This window comes from Nelumbo lutea, chromosome 6 (genome assembly GCF_056320005.1).
Source record: "Nelumbo lutea isolate HS-2025 chromosome 6, American lotus-T2T, whole genome shotgun sequence".
NCBI classification, from domain to species: domain Eukaryota; kingdom Viridiplantae; phylum Streptophyta; class Magnoliopsida; order Proteales; family Nelumbonaceae; genus Nelumbo; species Nelumbo lutea.
This window is the reverse complement of record NC_142689.1, coordinates 35,844,159-35,862,534: the sequence shown is the minus strand read 5'-3', so window position 1 is coordinate 35,862,534 and position 18,376 is coordinate 35,844,159. Positions and strand designations below refer to the sequence as shown.

Sequence of the window (18,376 nt, the reverse complement as noted above, 5' to 3'; positions counted from 1 at the left end):
AGAACTAGTTCGAGTGACACAATGTCGAAGTCTACCTAGGTGGAGCGACCTAATAAAGCAATCACATAGTTAGAACCCCTTCTTGAGGACGACATGATGAGCTTTGCTCTTGAGGTACTTAGCTGAATTGCAGAACTCCTTGATGGTCACATCCCTAATAAGGTAGATGTCCTCTAGGTACCTGCTCCACCTCTCCTCGAGCAGATGAATTCGGTCTCGTGCCCCGAGAATCAAGATGATAGGTCCTGCATAAGGTTGCAAACGCTTGAACTCTTCCGACCTAAGAAGCAAATTGGACTGACGCTTACGATTACGAGCTCATCAAACAGTCATTCCGGGCCAAAAGGAATGATCTAATCCCTTTGCCGAGGTGCCCTCAGCTCGGGAGTGGGGGGCAATTGATGAGGGCGGATTTGGCCCTCTAGTCACATCATGACACATGATATTTTTAAACAGCTAGACGGCAAATGGGCACCACCTAAGCGATGATTTGGAGTCCTAGACCACGGTTCATCTTCACTCCGACCTAGTGACTTCAACCATAACTTAGGCCGACTAGGAGCACCTCATCTAAGGCTAATCTTTAGCACCTCGTCACTGGCCGAGGTGACCTCGATGCAAGGAGCGACCTCCCTCGAGGGCTTACCGATCTGACTAAGGTCTAGGAGGTGACTTGCGAGTTGTGCTCCGACAAATTCAGTATGCATATCCCGACATTCCCAAGTCTCTCGAAAGTTGGCCCACGTACCGAGTGTTCCGAAGGATGGTCAACATGCATGGCGGTTACCTCCGTGGATCTTGAACCGGTTAGGTTAACTCCCAGAAATCTCGGATGCGGTGTGTGAAGCCCACACCAAACAAAGCCTATATAAAGACACCAACCCCAATGACACGATGAGGTACACACAATTATTTGCTCACTAGTACACTTATCATTCAACTTTTTAGCTCGCAATACTAACTTAAGTATTGGAGCGACCTCGTCAGGTTAGCCACCTCGGATTCTTTGAGCTTCATTGCTTTGTAGACCAAACCAGCTCATCATGTAGCCAAGTTTCAGATCATCCTCCAGCTAGGAGCATCCAAATCGTGCTTCATCAATATCAATAAAGGTAATATTTTTTAAAAAAATTCAAAAATAGGTTAACTTTTTAAAAATAATATCAATAAAGGGCAAAAACACTGTTCATCATCTTCTTCTTGCCATTGGTTCACCAGCATCGCCATTCGCCGCTGCTTGCCACCACCCGCCACCGCCGTCCGCTGCTGCTCGCCACTACCCACCATCGTCATCTGCTTTTGACAACGTTGCTGGAGGTGGTCGGAGGCAAAGGTAGCGACGGCGACACTGGTGATCATTTCTCTACCCAATGCCACCGCTTCTGCCTTCGCCTTCGACAACGTTGTTGGAGGTGGGTGGAGATAGAGGTGGCAGTGGCGGCATTAGGTAGAAGAATGACCACTAGCATGCCATCGCCCCCTCTACCTCCGGCCACCTCCGACAACATTGCTGGAGGCGGCGGCGGCAATGGGCGACAAGGAACAGTGGCACGCCGGGGTGTTGGTGAACAAATGGCAAGAAGAAGATGATATTGTTTTGCGCTTTATTGATATTATTTTAAAAAAGCTACGTATTTTTGAATTGTTTTTTTAAATATTACTTTAATTGATATTAAATCCCAAAAGTTGCCCTTATATTAAAGTCCGAAAGACAAATTGATTCATCAATCGACGAGTTATATCATTGAAGATCTCTCTCTTTCTCTCTCTCTACGTATTTTGGTCTGCTTCACTTCCAAGTCACAGTCCTCTATGGAAAAACAAGAAATAATGTCAACCGTCCGATCTTCATAGAAAAAGCCTGCGTCATCGAGTAGCCACACCCTAGCTTAACTCTCGTACGTAAAGAAACACAATAACTTTTCCATCTCTATATGCGAGATGAAATAAAATGGTAATAAATTCCCGAAAAAGATTAAAAAGATAATAACGAACCCCACGTGGCTGGTTGGGTACTCCGGTTTCATTCCGAGTTCCGATTTAATCGGCGATGCTTCGAAGAAACCGATGGTGTTTTTATCACTCTCAAGTGTGACCTAAAGATATTACTATTTAACATCCCCAGTATTAAAATTCAGTTCAGATGTCCAACAAATTCATCCCGAATCCAAATTCTACCAAAGTCCTCGCCGACATATCGAGTAGTCGCTTCTCCCTCCCGACTCCCGACTCCCACCTTCCACATCCATCACCATCCCTTTAGCCCAGCGCCCGCCCCCTCTCTCCTCCCCGCTTGAGTAGCCAAAGCCAGTCAAGCATGTTTTCTTTCCCCATTCAATCCCTTCTCCCCGGAATACCAACAAAAATTTTGAAATGCGGTTTTCCGATATGGCGCAAATGTTATCTCTCACCACCTCCTTTCACTTCCGTTACTCCTTAACCGCTGACTAGTTATAGAGATAGAGAGAGGTGGGAAAAGGAGAAAGTTTAGGAAGCTCAAGCAATATTGTTTTTCGGTTTGTGAAATGACGGATTACCGGTTACCGACGATGAATCTGTGGACGGACGACAACGCGTCGATGATGGAAGCATTTATGGCTTCTGATCTCTCTCAGTTTTCGTGGGCCCCTTCGGCGTCTGCTTCCACGACTACTACTGCAACTGACCCTTCGAGAGCCACGCACCAATCTCAACCGTCGATGTTCTTCAATCAAGAGACGCTGCAGCAGCGGCTTCAAACCCTAATCGAAGGTGCTCGTGAGAGCTGGACGTATGCGATATTCTGGCAATCATCTGTTGACATTTCTGGTGCTTCTCTGCTCGGATGGGGCGATGGGTACTACAAGGGTGAAGAGGATAAGATGAAGAGGAAGGTGACGGTTTCTCCGGCGGAGCAGGAGCACCGGAAAAAGGTACTCAGGGAGCTCAATTCTTTGATTTCCGGTGCCCCGCCTTCTGCCGACGATACGGTGGATGAAGAGGTTACCGATACCGAATGGTTCTTTCTTGTGTCGATGACGCAGTCGTTTATCAACGGTGCCGGGCTTCCCGGTCAAGCCTTCTTTGCTTCGTCTCCCCTGTGGTTTGCCGGAAGTGAGAGGCTTGCAAGCTCGTCCTGCGAGCGGGCGAGACAAGGACAGATTTTCGGTTTGCAGACTATGGTGTGTATACCATCGGCCAACGGTGTCCTTGAATTGGGTTCGACGGAGTTGATATTCCAGAGCTCGGATCTGATGAATAAGGTTAAGGTTTTATTTAATTTCAATAATCCTGAGAGTGGTCCTTGGTCGACGACGCAGACGGATCAGGGTGAGAACGATCCGTCGTCGCTCTGGATCTCGGATCCGTCGATGCTCGACATTAAGGAGTCTGTGAATGCAGCTCCAGCTGCTTCAGTTGTTGCTCCTCCTAATCAGGAGATTTCGAAGCCAATTCAGATCGAGAATCAAAGCACAAGTAATCTAACTGAAAACCCTAGCACGATTTCACTCCAAACCAAGCACCAAAGCCACCATCAACAGCAGCAGACACAGGGTTTCTTCACTAGAGAGAGAAATTTCTCTGACTTCGGGTTAGAAGGAGTCACTCAATCCTGTAAGCCCGAATCCGGTGAACTTATGAATTTTAGGGGGAGCAGGGGAAACATGAGCAGTGCAAATGGGGCTCTGTTCTCGAATCATTCACAACAATTTTCGGCAGATGACAAGAAGAAGAAGTGTTCTACCTCATCAAGGGGAGACGAAGGAATGCTATCCTTCACGTCCGGTGCAGTCGTTCCTTCCGCCTGCGTGATGAAATCCAGCGGTGAAAATTTAGACTCCGATCAATCCGATCTTGAAGCTTCGGTTCGAGAGGCTGAGAGCAGTAGAGTAGGAGAGCCAGAAAAGAAGCCTCGGAAGAGGGGGAGGAAACCCGCAAATGGCCGAGAAGAGCCTCTGAACCATGTGGAAGCAGAGCGACAGAGGCGGGAGAAGCTGAATCAAAGGTTCTACTCTCTTCGAGCTGTGGTACCAAATGTTTCCAAGATGGACAAAGCTTCCCTCCTCGGCGATGCAATTTCCTACATCAATGAGCTTAGAGCGAAGCTGCAAGCAGCTGAATCTGATAAGGAGGCACTGCAGACCCAAGTAGATTGTCTGAAAAAGGACCTTACATCCCGGATATATCCGGGACCTTCTCCCTCACCTGATAAAGATAGAGATGCGAAAATTTCGAGCCAGCAAGGAAACAAGGAATTGGAGATGGAAATTGATGTGAAGATTCTTGGGTGGGAGGCAATGATTCGCATCCAATGCAACAAGAAGAACCATCCAGCAGCAAGGCTGATGTCTGCTTTTAAGGACCTCGACCTGGATGTACACTATGCGAGTGTGTCGGTGGTGAAGGATTTGATGATCCAACAGGCCACCGTTAAGATGTCAAGTCGAGTTTACACTCAGGAGCAGCTCAGAATTGCTCTTTCTTCCAAAGTTGCCGATAAATGATTCAACAACTCTGACCTCAGGTTTGTATTTCCATGAAATTGGCAGAGGTGTAGGTTGGAGGAGCATTTTTAAATAATCCCACCGGGCATAGCTCTATGTAAAATATGAAGTAGCTTAATTTCTTAGTAGCTTCTATTTTATGATCGAACTTTGACAATTTCTGCACTGAATTTGAAGAAGGATGGAGGAGGAGAATCCATCCAATGGCTGGCGCTGAAGCCTGACCTGCGAAGAAGAGGAGAAAGGATTAGATCGAGATAAAGAGGATGGACTGAGTAATACCTCCATCCGAGTAAAAATGGTGACACAAATGGCCTCCGTTTTCAACTTCAAACTATTTGGCTCTCTTTGTATCTCTCTAGCTATGTATTTCTGGTTGAATTTTCAACCAATCCAGAAATTTAGGTAAGAAGTACATACATTGTCCTATTAACTGATTATTTCTTTGCATAAAATCCCAAAGCCTACATACAAACCAGCCCCCATTGCTGAGTCATGTCGTCTTGTTTCCACTCTTCAGAGAGCTCAGAGAAGAACCTCCAACATAGATGAAACCTCTGTGATGTTGGAAGAGGAGCCAAAAAACAAAGGATTGAAGGTTTAGTCTGGTTGGTTTGGTTTTATCTTTTTGTTTTTGGTATGTGAAATGCAGACAGAACTTGGCATATGTATTCTAACACAGGATTGGTTTCTGAGATTGAGAACATTACGGAAGTTGGGATGTGAGGAAGTTCTATTAACTGATTATTTCTTTGCATAAAATCCCAAAGCCTACATACAAACCAGCCCCCATTGCTGAGTCATGTCGTCTTGTTTCCACTTTTCAGAGAGCTCAGAGAAGAACCTCCAACATAGATGATGATTCCTCTGTGATGTTGGAAGAGGAGCCAAAAAACAAAGGATTGAAGGTTTAGTCTGGTTGGTCTGGTTTTATCTTTCTGTTTTTGGTATGTGAAATGCAGGCAGAACTTGGCATGTGTATTCTAACACAGGATTGGTTTCTGAGATTGAGAACATTATGGTAATTGGGATGTGAGGAAGTCCTTGAAGGATTTCATTAAGGCTCCTTTGGGTAAGGTAAATAGACTTGTTTCTTAAGAAATACTTACCTGGGTAAGTGCTTTTATTCATCTTCTTTTATCCCATCCAATTATTGGCAACTTCTGGACAGATTTCAGAGACGATGGTATTGATCCAGGCCTATGGAGCAGACTTAGGATCTTTGGTTATATTCATTTTAATCTTCGTTTTTCCTCTGCCCTTTTTCTTATTTCTGTTGGGCCTTGGTCGAATTTGTGTGTGGTGTGCCTTTGGGATTTGCCATGGGTACCCATTTATTTTGTAACGATGTTATCGATCTTGGCAAACCTTTTTCCCGCGATCTTCGAGTTCTCTTTGGCAATATGGATGGGTAGTTTTTTTGCACATTTTACGTCCTTACTGTCACAAGTTATAATTTTTGTGCATTTTTGACTTTCTATGGGGTCCATTCGTTGAATGTTTTGAAGGTGGAGCGTTAGGGAGAGTTTTGTAATAGGAGGTGATCTTGGGCCTCTCTCGCTTTTACGTTTTCAATTATGCCATGGATTGGGTGCCATGGTACTTGCATTCTCTATACCCTTTGAGGGTTTTGTGTAGTTGATCCGGACTCATTTCCCGACCGTGGTTGATTAAAGTTAAATCAGATGATTTTTTTTTAAGATGCTGACTTTGTCATTATTCATACGACTACCTTTATTTTTAATAAAGAAACAATAGTACGTGTATCTAAATGAAATCAAATTAATCCATGAATCTATAGAACAGAAACTGCAATCACATCAATAACTACAATAAAAGATATATATATATATATATATATATATATATATATATATATATATATATATATATATATATATATAAATATATAAAAGATTTTTACATTTTTATATTTGTATTTGTATTCCTTTCAATCTGAGCCTTACATATATTTGTATTTATACTCATAACAAAAACCTTATATTTTATTTGTATTATACATTTTTTGTATTTATACTCTTTTCAAATAGAGTATAAGGACTCGCTATGTAAAAGGGAGTTCTCATTATTTTAAAATGCATTTTGATTTAGAATTATTTTTCAGCTTTGAGTTGTAAGTATTTGGCTTGGAGTGAGCTTGTTTGCTAAAACGAGTCATGCCAGAAAAGGGTTTAGAGATACAAGGGAGACACTTGCTGGCTTAATTTCTGTTGGAGGCATTTAGTTGACCTTTTTGGCGTTTCATTAATTTGCATCGGTTGCAGTTCTCTCCGGCGACATTCAAGCTCCAAATGTTTTAGCTTAACGACATGGATGGGTGGTTTTGTTGCACATTCTACATCCCTACAAGTTACAGTTACAAGTTACTTTTTTTGTGCACATTTGGCTTTCTATGGGGTCTATTCTTTGAATGTTTGAAAGGTGGAGCATTAGGGAGAGTTTTATAACAGGAGGTGATCTTGGGCCTCTCCTGCTTTTATGTTTTCAATTATGCCACCATGGTACTTGTTTTCTCTATACCCATTGAGGGTTTTGCGTAGTTGATTTGGACTAATTTGGTAGGGAGACACACTTCTTGTAATTTTTCTACTTTGTAACCTGTGTACTTGTGGGAATGGATATCAGTTATCCAAGTAAGTGGTATTTAGGAAAAATAAAATTTTCCATGAACTAAACATAAATCTTAAAAAAAGGACATGGGGAACTAAATCTCATTAACCAATATTTTCCCCTCAGAATCTCGAAAATGAACTGGCCCCAAGGACAATTTCCCCAACTTCAATAACTAAATGCAGCCATCGTGTTTGGCAATGGATTGGTCATCTTAGTATAGGTCAATAGAAGGGTGTGGGCAAGCAATTCCCACCAGTTTAAAGGCAATTCATGCACAAACATGGCTGTGTGGTATTTGGTTCGTTATTAGTGTACTCCATTAAATTGGTAATGGTTCTTACTATCTATCTACCAGAAAGAAAAGGACGTTTCGGCATAAAACGAGCTCTAGAGGTAACGAGGTAGGTGAGGAGGGTTTGGTCGGTTTATGAAAATACGGGCCCATCAATTGATGGATCATCCGAAGATAGAAATATAATTTATTGAACTGGCCAACAATCCTTGCGAGTTAAAGGCAATTCATGCGCCTGCCTTTGGCATTTGGTTTACTATTCTTGATGTTCCACTGGCCCTGCTTCTGTCTTCTATCGGAAATAAAAAGAAAAATAAACTTATCATCCCCTCTTGCAAGTTGCATCCCTCCATTTCTAAAGATGACAACTTTAGAAGCGGATCTGAATTTCTAAGTACGATGATTTAGGCCATATTTGAAACCAATAGGTATTTTTTAGAATATGGTGCTATATTGGTATATCGTTTATTTTCATAAAATATATTTTTTTCTTTTTTGTTTGGGATTGTTACCAATTGCCGCCACATAGGCGTTTTAAATGCCACATCAGCATACTGATGCTATCAACAGTAAAAAACGACCAAATACCAAGCCATGTTTGGAATTATAGCCATCTCTCGAGAAGTGTTTTTTTTTTTTTTTATTTTTGGGGGAAAGCTGTGTCACATTGGCATGCCGTTTTCTCAGAAAACATTTTTTTTTTTTTTATTTGTAACTGTTGGTGGTTTCTGCCACAGGCATTTTTCAATGCCACATCAGGATACTATTAAAAAAAAGGGAGGACACAACAAAAAGGATGTTACTATCAACAGTCCTAAATTCTTGCCCCTTTCTATTCAAGAAAATTGGGGTCACTAGAATGCCCACTAAGATGTGACCCCAATTTTCTTGAATAGAAGCAAGGATTTGGACTGTTCATTTTTGACAATGTTTGGATGGTTGATAAAGAAAAATTAGATGACACTCAAAATGACATTTTTGTCTTTTCAAATACCACTTAACGGCTGGTTAACGGTTAGTTAATGACAGGTGTTGGATTGACATGTTTTGATAATTTGGGTACTGAATTGTCATTCTTTAAAGTTTGTGGACCAAAATGGCACTGGCGCAAAGCACATGGTACTAATGGAGAATTTCATACTGATATGAAAAATGGATATGAGACATGGTGCTGTTGTGACACCATTTTTCAAGAAAACAACATCAGTTTCAAGCACTAGCCAAAAATGACATTTTCTCATACTAACCTTTCTCAATTTCCAAGGTGTGGTCTAATAAAACATTTTCAGAAAAACATATAACCAAACAGCCAGCATGGTCTGCAAAAATGGTATTGATTAGGAATGGAAATGGGGTGGGGATCATATTCCCCGACCCCGATTCTAAAATTAATCCCATCCCTGTCTCCGATCCCTGTGGGGATAAAATTTGTCCTCCATCCCCGATCCCCGATGGGGATGGGTTCCCCGTTGGGACCCGAATCCCTGAATTTTTTTTTTTGATAATAGTATTTTTTCAAAAAATAAATTTACTTACAATATATAAAAATTTTAAATTATAAATAATCAGGGTTAGGGCGGGGTGGGGACCTCAACCCCCATCCCCGACCCCGACATCGATCGGGGATTTCTATTAATCCCCGTTCATGTCCCTGTCCTGCCAAAACAATCCCCATCCCTGACCCCATCGGGTTGGGTCCTTGTCAGGGATGGGGAAAATTTCCATTCCTATATGTGGCTGGCATTGTTTCTCAAGAAAAAATAACATTGGTTCCAAACACTAGCATACCAGATTGATGCTTTAGTTAACATCCACAACAAAATAAACCCCCACAAAGGGGGGGGGGGTTGCTTCTAGACATCACCTTAATGAAGAGATCTATTTCACTATTTAACTTGGATTTGCATAATTCAAGTTTAGTGAGAAACAAATATTGGATAGTGTAGGAGTCATCTATAAAGGGCTCTATTTGTTTGGCACACCATTGTTCATTTGGTAAACATTCAATCCTTTCCTTATGCCTCTTTATCATAAAATCTATTTATATATTTTTCTGGTAAGCTAAAAGGTGCTACACAAGATGGGGATAGCATGTCCCCACAAAATCACAAAAGCACATATACCTAAGATCCCAAGGAAGAAAATCAGCAACAACAATACCACCAGAAAAGACATTATGTGCTAACCAATCAGCCGCTTGGTTTGCTTCATGATAGGATTGGATGAAAGAAACACTGGGGAGTGGGAAAATTCTATTTATACCATTATATTAAAACTGATCCTGCTATGTGAAGAGACATTTCCTTTTTCCCTCACCCATTATCTATTTTGTCATTTTGTCATTTTTTATTTTTAAAAAATAACTTAAGTAGCCAATAATCTTTAGATTTTTATCTTTCTTCATTAACTTACCATTAACTCTCTCTTCTCCAATAACTCATTCCATTAATTCTCTCCTCCCAATTACTCCATCAAATTGCTTAAACTTCATTGAATACTTTTTTTTTTTTTAAACTTTTTGTTTTTCTTTAAAATTGAATGACACACTTTATTTACGAATGATCATTTCAGATCAACATTGGCTTGGGCTCACATCAAGCCCACAAATTCTAAGGTTTAGTCAACTATTTTCTTCTAGTTTCGGCTCAGCTTGGATTCACATGAAGTCCACTACACATAATGCGGGTTGGGCCCAAGTTAAAAATCTCATAAGCTGGACCTAGAAGTTAAATGCATATATCATAAATATTATATATAGTATTTAGATAATAAATTTTATATAGATATATAGTATAATATATTAATATGTAGATAACAATTTTTTATTAAAACTAAAAAATAATAATTTATAAAAATTATAGTTTTATAATTTGACATGGACAATCTTGTCCCTATCCCAAGCCAAAACATATATTACTAGGCTTGCGGTGTAGGACGGGTTTGGCACGTGCAACTTTAAAAATTGTCAATGCACTATTAAAACCCAACTCAAGATCTTTTATTTTATTTTTGGTTCATTAATGGAGTATGCTTATATTAATTGAGCCACCATCAATTGGGAGTATTAGGATCAGTTTGACCCATGTTCATCTGTGTACTTTTACTTTAATTTTATGGGCACCTTTGGCTTCCATTTCATTTAACAAAACCCATGTATTGCACTGGTCCCGAGTAGTACTATTATATAGCAGATGCTTGTCTTGATTTTAGTGTAGGTCATAAAAGTTAAATTTTTGTGACAAATGTTGTAAAAGTTAAAATTGATTATCAATATCAACTTATGTTTTTACCCTTTAATAATGCTGCATAGCATATGTCATTGCATTAGTATTGATAAATCATACAAAGGTATACCTATTTGAGGGTGTATCTTGGGTTGGGTTGGGGTCAGCATTGGGGTCCTGCATGTATATGAATGCATATGCATATGTATGCTAATGTCCATATGTATGCATGACATTAAGCAGAACTGAATGGGGAAATATAATTGGGATAAAGCTTGGATGATGAACATGATGTATGTGCACATGCATTAATATTCTACATGTCTTCAACTCCCCCCAATTCTAAATGCTCTTATTCCAGGACCTGATCCCATTAGTGAAGATTATATATTTTTATAAATTATTAATTTGAGATTTTACCATTTAGTTGGTTTTTTATTAATATTAAAAATAATAAAATAAAAAATAATTGATATAATAATTAAAATATAATAAGTGCATATATTTTGCATTTTACTCTTGATTGATGTATTATTTATGAAATTATGTGATATCTATACATCCTCCTATATTAATTATATTGTTTTTTAATATATATCATTAAAATATACACATTTCTTATAATGGACCTAGGACTCTTGGTTTGACTAGTAACCTAAAGCAATGGCTAAACATTTACCATCTACAAAAGCGACCATAATCCAATTCTTTGCAAATTGCAAAATTGTTGGTTTTGGCGATCTGTACTGGCTGCACTGATGTTCTACCTCCAATTGGCAATCAGAGCATGGCTCTTTGGAACTTGGATTCAGTCCTCACACAATGGTGCACACTGTCCTCACAACCACTTGCACCCGTGTATTGTGAATATCTTCATGTTGATATATTTTTATTCATGGGATGGGAAGATACTCTCCCAATGCACAATTGCGGGTGGCTGTGATTAGGTGTGAGCACGATTTTGTGAGTACTGAATCCCATCTCGAGCTTGACTCTGATCAGAGCAACCTTATATTCAAACTGTTTAAACAGCCTCTTACAATCTTGCATTGAGCATATCTCCCCATAAAATAAAATACATAAATATGGAGATATTCCCAATACAAGACTATAAAAATTGTTTGAACAAACGGCACTGACTGAAGCCGAACTCTAACAAGACTTCTTCCAAAGTTTATCTCTCTAAAGAATATGATGGGTCGATTGGCATTCCTTATCCATTGCTGCAAATTGCTCGGATTCTCAGATGATTTTTGCACATTGTTCCACGATTATATTCTCCGAAAACAATGCAGATTCTTTTCTAGGTACGATTTTAGGCACAGTAAGGGAATGCGGCAAGGAGGAATAAGGATGCTCACTTTCTCTATATCTTTTCTTTTATTTGGAAGGAGTTTCTATCGATCCCGCATGCTGAACAATTCTATTACTACGGGCCAGCTTCGAGGTTTCAGATTTGGTAGGGACCAGGTTTGTTTGAACCACTTACTTTTTATTTTATTTTTTTATCACGATTTATTAATCTTTAGTGAAGAAAATATCAATGAAGTATTACATCTTAATTCGGTCTTAAAGCAGTTCTACATGGTGGTCAGGCCAGGTTATTAACTTTGCTAAGTCTTTTTTTTTTGTGCAAATAAATTTGCACCAGTAGAAATGTATAGGAGTGCAAATGTAAAAAATGTAAATTCTTGTTTAATTTTGTTTTGAATTTTGCTTTGTTCTACTTCATGTTTTAATTTACTTTATTTGTACTTCAATCAAACATAATAATATAAAATTTGAAGCAAAAATAGGTCAGAATTTACACTCAAATCATTTGCATAGAGAGAAGCAATTATGAATGACCTGGGTGTAGTTGAGATTAAACAAACCAACCCCTATTTGGGTGGCAATTTGCTGGATAATAGAAGAAAAAAATTCATCTTGGAATTTTATTATTGAGAAAATGAAGGCCAAGTTAATGGGGTGAAAACCTAGGTGCTCCGTCTCATGCAAGGAAAACCAAACTAATCAAGTTTACCCATGCCACACTCTCCCTCTTTATTATCATAGTAGTGGGGACCCTTGCGATGCATAGGCTTTATTATTATTATTATTGTTGTTGTTGTTGTTGTTATTACTACTTCTGTTTTGATATTATTATTGATGTGGCGCGATCTGACTGCTCCCTGCTAGAGGATGATCTGGCTTCTAGTCGGATGGCGAGCTACGTGAATCTACAAGACAAGATCAGAGAACCCGGGGTGGCTAACTTGGTGAGGTTGTTCCGATGCTTAAATCAGTAATCTGATGCGAGCTAAATTGAGAGCTTAGAAAGCTTAGAGAGCTAGAGAGTAGAAAAATCACGCGTACCTTGAGCTATTGGGGTTGGTGCCTTTATATACTTGAAGTAGTCGTGAAGCTCATGAAAGACCTCCAAGATATCCGGGATGTGGAGATAGAGTTCGCTCCGCTTCCGAAGGAGTAGTATACAAGTAAGGGTTATCTCATTCCACTTCCAATTCTGGCGGAGTTAGGATAAATCCTCATCATGATCCTGGAAAAGTCGGGATTTGTTAGTTCATCATGATCTCGAGAGATTCGGGATCCGTTGGAGAGACCTTCGGAGTTGGTTATGTAGGAGTCAGTTATGTAGCAATTCGTGTTGTTGGTTCCGAATTGATACTTCGGTCTTTTTGTTCTGAACTGTCTTGAACACCGAGGTGCCTCGATGTCGAGGTGAACCTTATACCGAGGTGAGCCTTATGCTAAGGTGGCCTTGCACCGAGGTGAGCTTTATGCCGAGGTGGCCTTGCACCGAGCTCAATTGTTGCAAACTATGCTTGCCAGGCTGAGTTGTCTCCTCTTTGTCAGGTCGTGTCCACGTGTCCCCTCTTCACTAGGTCAGGGCCAAATCACCCTTCATCAATTGCCCCCCACTCCCCGAGCCAAGGGTCTCAACCCAGTGCAGGGAGTTCATGATGAGTACAGGTGGATTTGGCATGAGGTCTAGGTGGTCTAACGGGCAAATCATTGGTCGAACCAGCTCGGTCACTTGGCTCAACCAGGAACAACCCAAGTCACATCAGGTGTATGTGCGGACGTCAAGCCATTTTATAAACTCCGTGGATGTCAAAACGCGCGCTAAACTGATTTCAACCTCGGGGTGGTGCAACCAATTTTCCTAGGAGCCGTTGGATCGTGATGATCTCGACTGTTCATTCCCGGATACATTGGCTATAAATAGGGGGCAAGGAACTCATTTTCTTCGCCACAAGTCTGATAATTCACATTCTGAGGTCGTGCTCAAGCCCTTCAGTTTGGTGTCTTCCCGAGGTCGTCTTCCTTTCTTAAGTTCGGTTTCCCTTTGGTGAGTCTTCCCTAGCTCTCCTTTTTGATTCCGCATCTTCCATTATGTCTAGTTTTTGTTTTGATAGTCTCTTAGATGGGAGCGGTGAATCCGCTGGAGCCGAGGTGGGTACCTCGGCTCAAGCCGTAGATCGTCCTATTGAAGAAGTTACCTCGGCTCAGGTGATTTGGCTTCCACCTTGCATTGAGTTCAGCAACCAGATAACTTTGGCCCACTGACAATGACGGCGGACAGGCTTCTGTCCCTAGTAGCCCGGTATAGGCTTTTGAACGACTTAGTCATAGTATTCCCCTAGGTAACTTCCCTGGGAGCACGGTCACAACGAGATCGTGATCTTTGAGGAATAGCTCGTAGCTGGTCTCCGCTTCCACTTTACCCCTTAATAGTCAAGGTCATAAAACTTTTCAACATTACCATTGACCAATTGCACCCGAACTCCAATCGTAACATAGTAGGAACCATCTCCCTTTTCCACGACTACAACCTTCCTCTCGACCTTGATATCTTTTCCTCCATTGTTTCCATAAAAAGGAACTCATCCTGTGTTCTGTTCGAACACAGACGAACTTACTACCTGTCACCACGTCTAAGCTACAAACTCTTGCATGAGTTCCCGAACAAGGTCCTAGCCTGGAAAAGGCATTACTTTATTGTCCGCAAGACTGATGGGTGGCCTTTCCCAACCCACTAGAGGGTGGCCATCCAAGACCCCGATGTCAGGTTGGACCTGAAGACAAGGGAGGCGCTCCGATCTTGGGCGGAGCTCGGCTTGAAGTTCATGGACTATGTGCCCGAGGAGAAGCTCGTGTAGGCCGGTCTGAGTCTTGGTAGGTCGTCATTTATTGTATTTCCTTTATTTTATTTTAGTATTGTTTCTGATGGTTTTCTTTGGCTGCAGCTATCATGGACATCTCCGCGACTGAACTCTTTGGGAGTATGAAGAAGGGGAAGAAGAAGCGAGTTTTGAAAAGAGCTCGCGTTGAGTCTCCACCACCTACCATTCCAGAGCCCGAGCAGCCATCATCTGCCAAGCAACCTCCCATGATTGACTTGGTGGAGGAGAAATTTGGGAAGCTCTCCCCACCCTGCGCGCTTGAGGAGACAATGTCTTCGGAGCCTGCCCCTGGAGCTGCCGCTTCTTTAGGCAGTGATGACACAGCTCGAAGCATTCTGACTCCAAAATATAGTCTTCTCAAGAGCAAAAGCGCAGTGTATGCCGAGGAGGTTGCTGGCTGGGCCGAACTGCTGTTCGCTTAGCTTGTAGCACGTGTGGCTACCCATTGCATGGTGGTAGGTTTTCTGACTTAACTTCTTCGATCTTGTACTTAGCTTCTCATGTAATGACGCTTGTTCTCTTCCCATGGCAGGTGAACTCTGCTATCCATGCCTTGACTTGTCAGCCCGAGTTGAATTTGAAGCAGACCCTTGTAGCCGAGGAGTCTTCCTATGAGGATCACACCAAGCTTAACTTAGCCCGTAGTGAAAACAACCAATTGAAGAAGGATGCACGGGTTAAGAAAGAGCTGAGCATGCTGTTGATATCTGAGAAGCAGGAGCTCGCGGAGTAGAAGGCAGCACTGAAGAGGGAGGTGGAGAACCTCGAGGCCCATGTAAAGGAGCAGACTAAGGTACTCCTTTAAGCAGTGGAGGAGGCCAAGGTGAAGGCTATCGGGGAATACAAGGCTCCGACGGAGTACCGGAAGGAGATGATCGATTTGGGGACAACGAGCTACTACAAAGGCTTCAAACTTAGTAGGTGATTGACTTAGCGTGAGTTCCCTCAGCTCGATCTTAGTACCATTACCACATCGAGGATCATGAAGTAAATGGCTGCGGAAGTTGCTGAAGATCCGAATTCCGAAGCAGAAAATGATAGTGACCTGCTCGATGACGTCTAGGAGATTGGTGTTGGTGAGAGCTGGATGAAGACGCACCCTCCTGAAGCCTCTGATAAGGGTTAGGAGCCTCGAGATGACTAGAAGCCTAACCCTTTATGATGTATACCCCGAGCCTGCGAGCTTGGTTCATAGTGAAAGTTTTTTTTTTTTTTTGCTTGTACTCAAAACTTTACATTAATGAAATATAAGCATTTTGACATCCTTGTTTAAAACTAAGTGTAAACAACTCCCGAACTAGCGAACTAAACAAAATAGGAGTAGGGATAATCGAAGTAAAAATTTGTGTTGGTTACCCCGAACTGTCGAGCTAACGAGTTGGACTTCGAGTAGGGGTAATTTATCATTATTGTACGTTAAGGTGGGCGGACACTGTAGGATATAGACCCAACCTATCTGCACACGACTACTCGCTTAGGTGTCAGTTGTCCTTTAGAGCTGAGCAGTCGGAAATGACCTCAAGTGGGATCTACCTGTTGTTATATGTCGAGGTCGGCTAGACGTCGTAGGCTTTATACCCAAACTTGGGGCTATTATGCCTATGCCGAAGAGGCGACTAGGACTTGTCTTCCTATGCTTAAGAGGTGACTAAGACTTATCCACCCATGCCGAAGAGGCGACTGGGATTTATCCGCCCATGCCGAAGAGGCGACTGGGACTTATCCGCCCACGCCGAAGAGGCGACTGGGACTTATCATAGTACCGAGGTCTTATATCAGCTTGACATCATGGCCCTTGGGCTTTTGGGAGTGACTTGCAGTCCTCTCTCCAGTTCGATGATCACAAGTAGTATCTTCTTAGGTTGCCAATGTTCCACGCTTGAGGTACTTGCTTCCCTTCCAGAGTCTCGAGCTCGAAAGTACCTTCCCCATATACTCGTCTTACTCGGTATGAACCTTCCCAATTTGGTCCAATCTTACCGACACCGAGCTTAGGTACCATAACCTTCCGGAGACGAGGTCACCGACGCGGAAGTGTCGCTTCTTGACCCGGGCGTTGTAGTACTGAGCTACTCTCTGTTGGGAACCTGTAGTCCGGATGTATGTCAGGTCTCATACTTCTTCCACTAGGTCTACGTTAGTATGGAGCTCGTCATCATTTGTCTCCTCATCGTAGGACTCCAAGCGTAGTGTAGGCACCTCAATTTCTGTAGGGATCACTGCTTCTGTGGCGTAAATGAGGTTGAAGGGAGACTCACTTGTGGCAGTCTTAATGGTAGTCCGGTAGGCCCAGAGTACACTGGGTAGTTCGTCTACCCACAATCCTTTGGCTCGAGCTAAGCGAGTTTTCAGTCCACGGAGTATGGCTCTATTAGTGACTTTCGCTTGCCCGTTCACCTGGGGGTGTGCCACCAAGGTGAAATTTTGCTGAATTCCCATCTCGGCACACCGATTCTAAAACTTGATATCCTCAAATTGCTTCCCATTGTCAGAGATGAGTACCCGAGGTAGCCCGAAGCGATAAACTATGTTCCTCCAAAAGAAGTTTTGTATGTTACGGGCTGTGATTGTTGTTAGAGGTTCTGCTTCCACCCACTTCTTAAAATAGTCCACTGCTACGACCAGGAACCTCCTCTGTCCTGTTGCTGGCGAGAATGGGCCAAGTATGTCGATTCCCCACTGTGTGAAGGGCCATGGGCTGGTGAGGTATTAGAGATCGACAGCAGGTCGGTGGTGGATGTTGGCGTGCCTCTGACACTTGTCGCACTTCTTGACGAGCTCGAGTGCGTCTGCCTTCATCGTGGGCTAGTGGTAGCCTTGTCATAATGCTTTCTGGGCGAGAGCCCTGCCCCCCAAGTGTCCGCTGCACAAGCCTTCATGGGTGTCGTGGAGAACAAGCTCGGACTCTAAGGGTCGCAAGCAACGCAAGGGGATTGTGAAAGATCTGCTGTACAGCTGTCCATCTATAATGGCGTACTTAGCTAACTGGCGCTCTACCTTTCGGGCCGCATTGCATTTTGTAGGGAGAGTCCCGTGAAGCAGATAACTCACGAGTGGGTCAATCCAGCTCGACTCTGCTTGTGCTACATGAGCGACCTCTCCTACCCCCCTGAGAATGATAGGCCGAGGTAAGTCCTCTATGTACATGGTTCGCATGATGTTGCTGCTTGTGCTGGCTAACCGGGACAAGGCGTCGGCCTCAACGTTCTCGGATCTCAAGTTCTGCCTGATAAAATAAGAGATGAAACTGCATAGAACTAGCCATGGTGAGGTCGCGGGCTTCATACTCGCTACTGACTTGGTTGGCCACGAGCTGAGAGTCATTGCATATGATAAGGTGCTTAGCCTTCACTTCCTTTGCTAGAGTGAGCCTGGCGACCAATGCTTCGTACTCTACTTCGTTGTTTGATGCTGTGAATCCAAACCGGAGTGTGTATTCCAGCTTCACCCTGCTTGGGCCGTACAAATTATTCCCACACCGCTAACTTGTTGGTTGGATGAGCCGTCAACGTGGAGGATCTAGGGCTCCTCATCCTAGGTTGGACCAGCTCTAAC

The 18,376-nt window shown here is 42.5% G+C and overlaps 1 pseudogene across 4 annotated transcripts; it reads left to right on the top strand.

Annotated features, from left to right (window-relative positions):
* Nucleotides 1-2,068: 2,068 nt before the first annotated feature.
* On the top strand, nt 2,069-5,614 carry LOC148848526 (transcription factor MYC2 pseudogene; annotated as a pseudogene). 4 transcript variants are annotated; one of them, XR_016101107.1, is made up of 3 exons: nt 2,069-4,504; nt 4,662-4,889; nt 5,005-5,614. The product of XR_016101107.1 is annotated as a transcription factor MYC2 pseudogene, transcript variant X3 (transcript). The 4 variants fall into 4 exon arrangements; XR_016101108.1 differs by having other exon boundaries at nt 2,076-4,504; nt 4,665-4,889; XR_016101105.1 differs by having other exon boundaries at nt 4,662-5,614.
* Nucleotides 5,615-18,376: the final 12,762 nt, after the last annotated feature.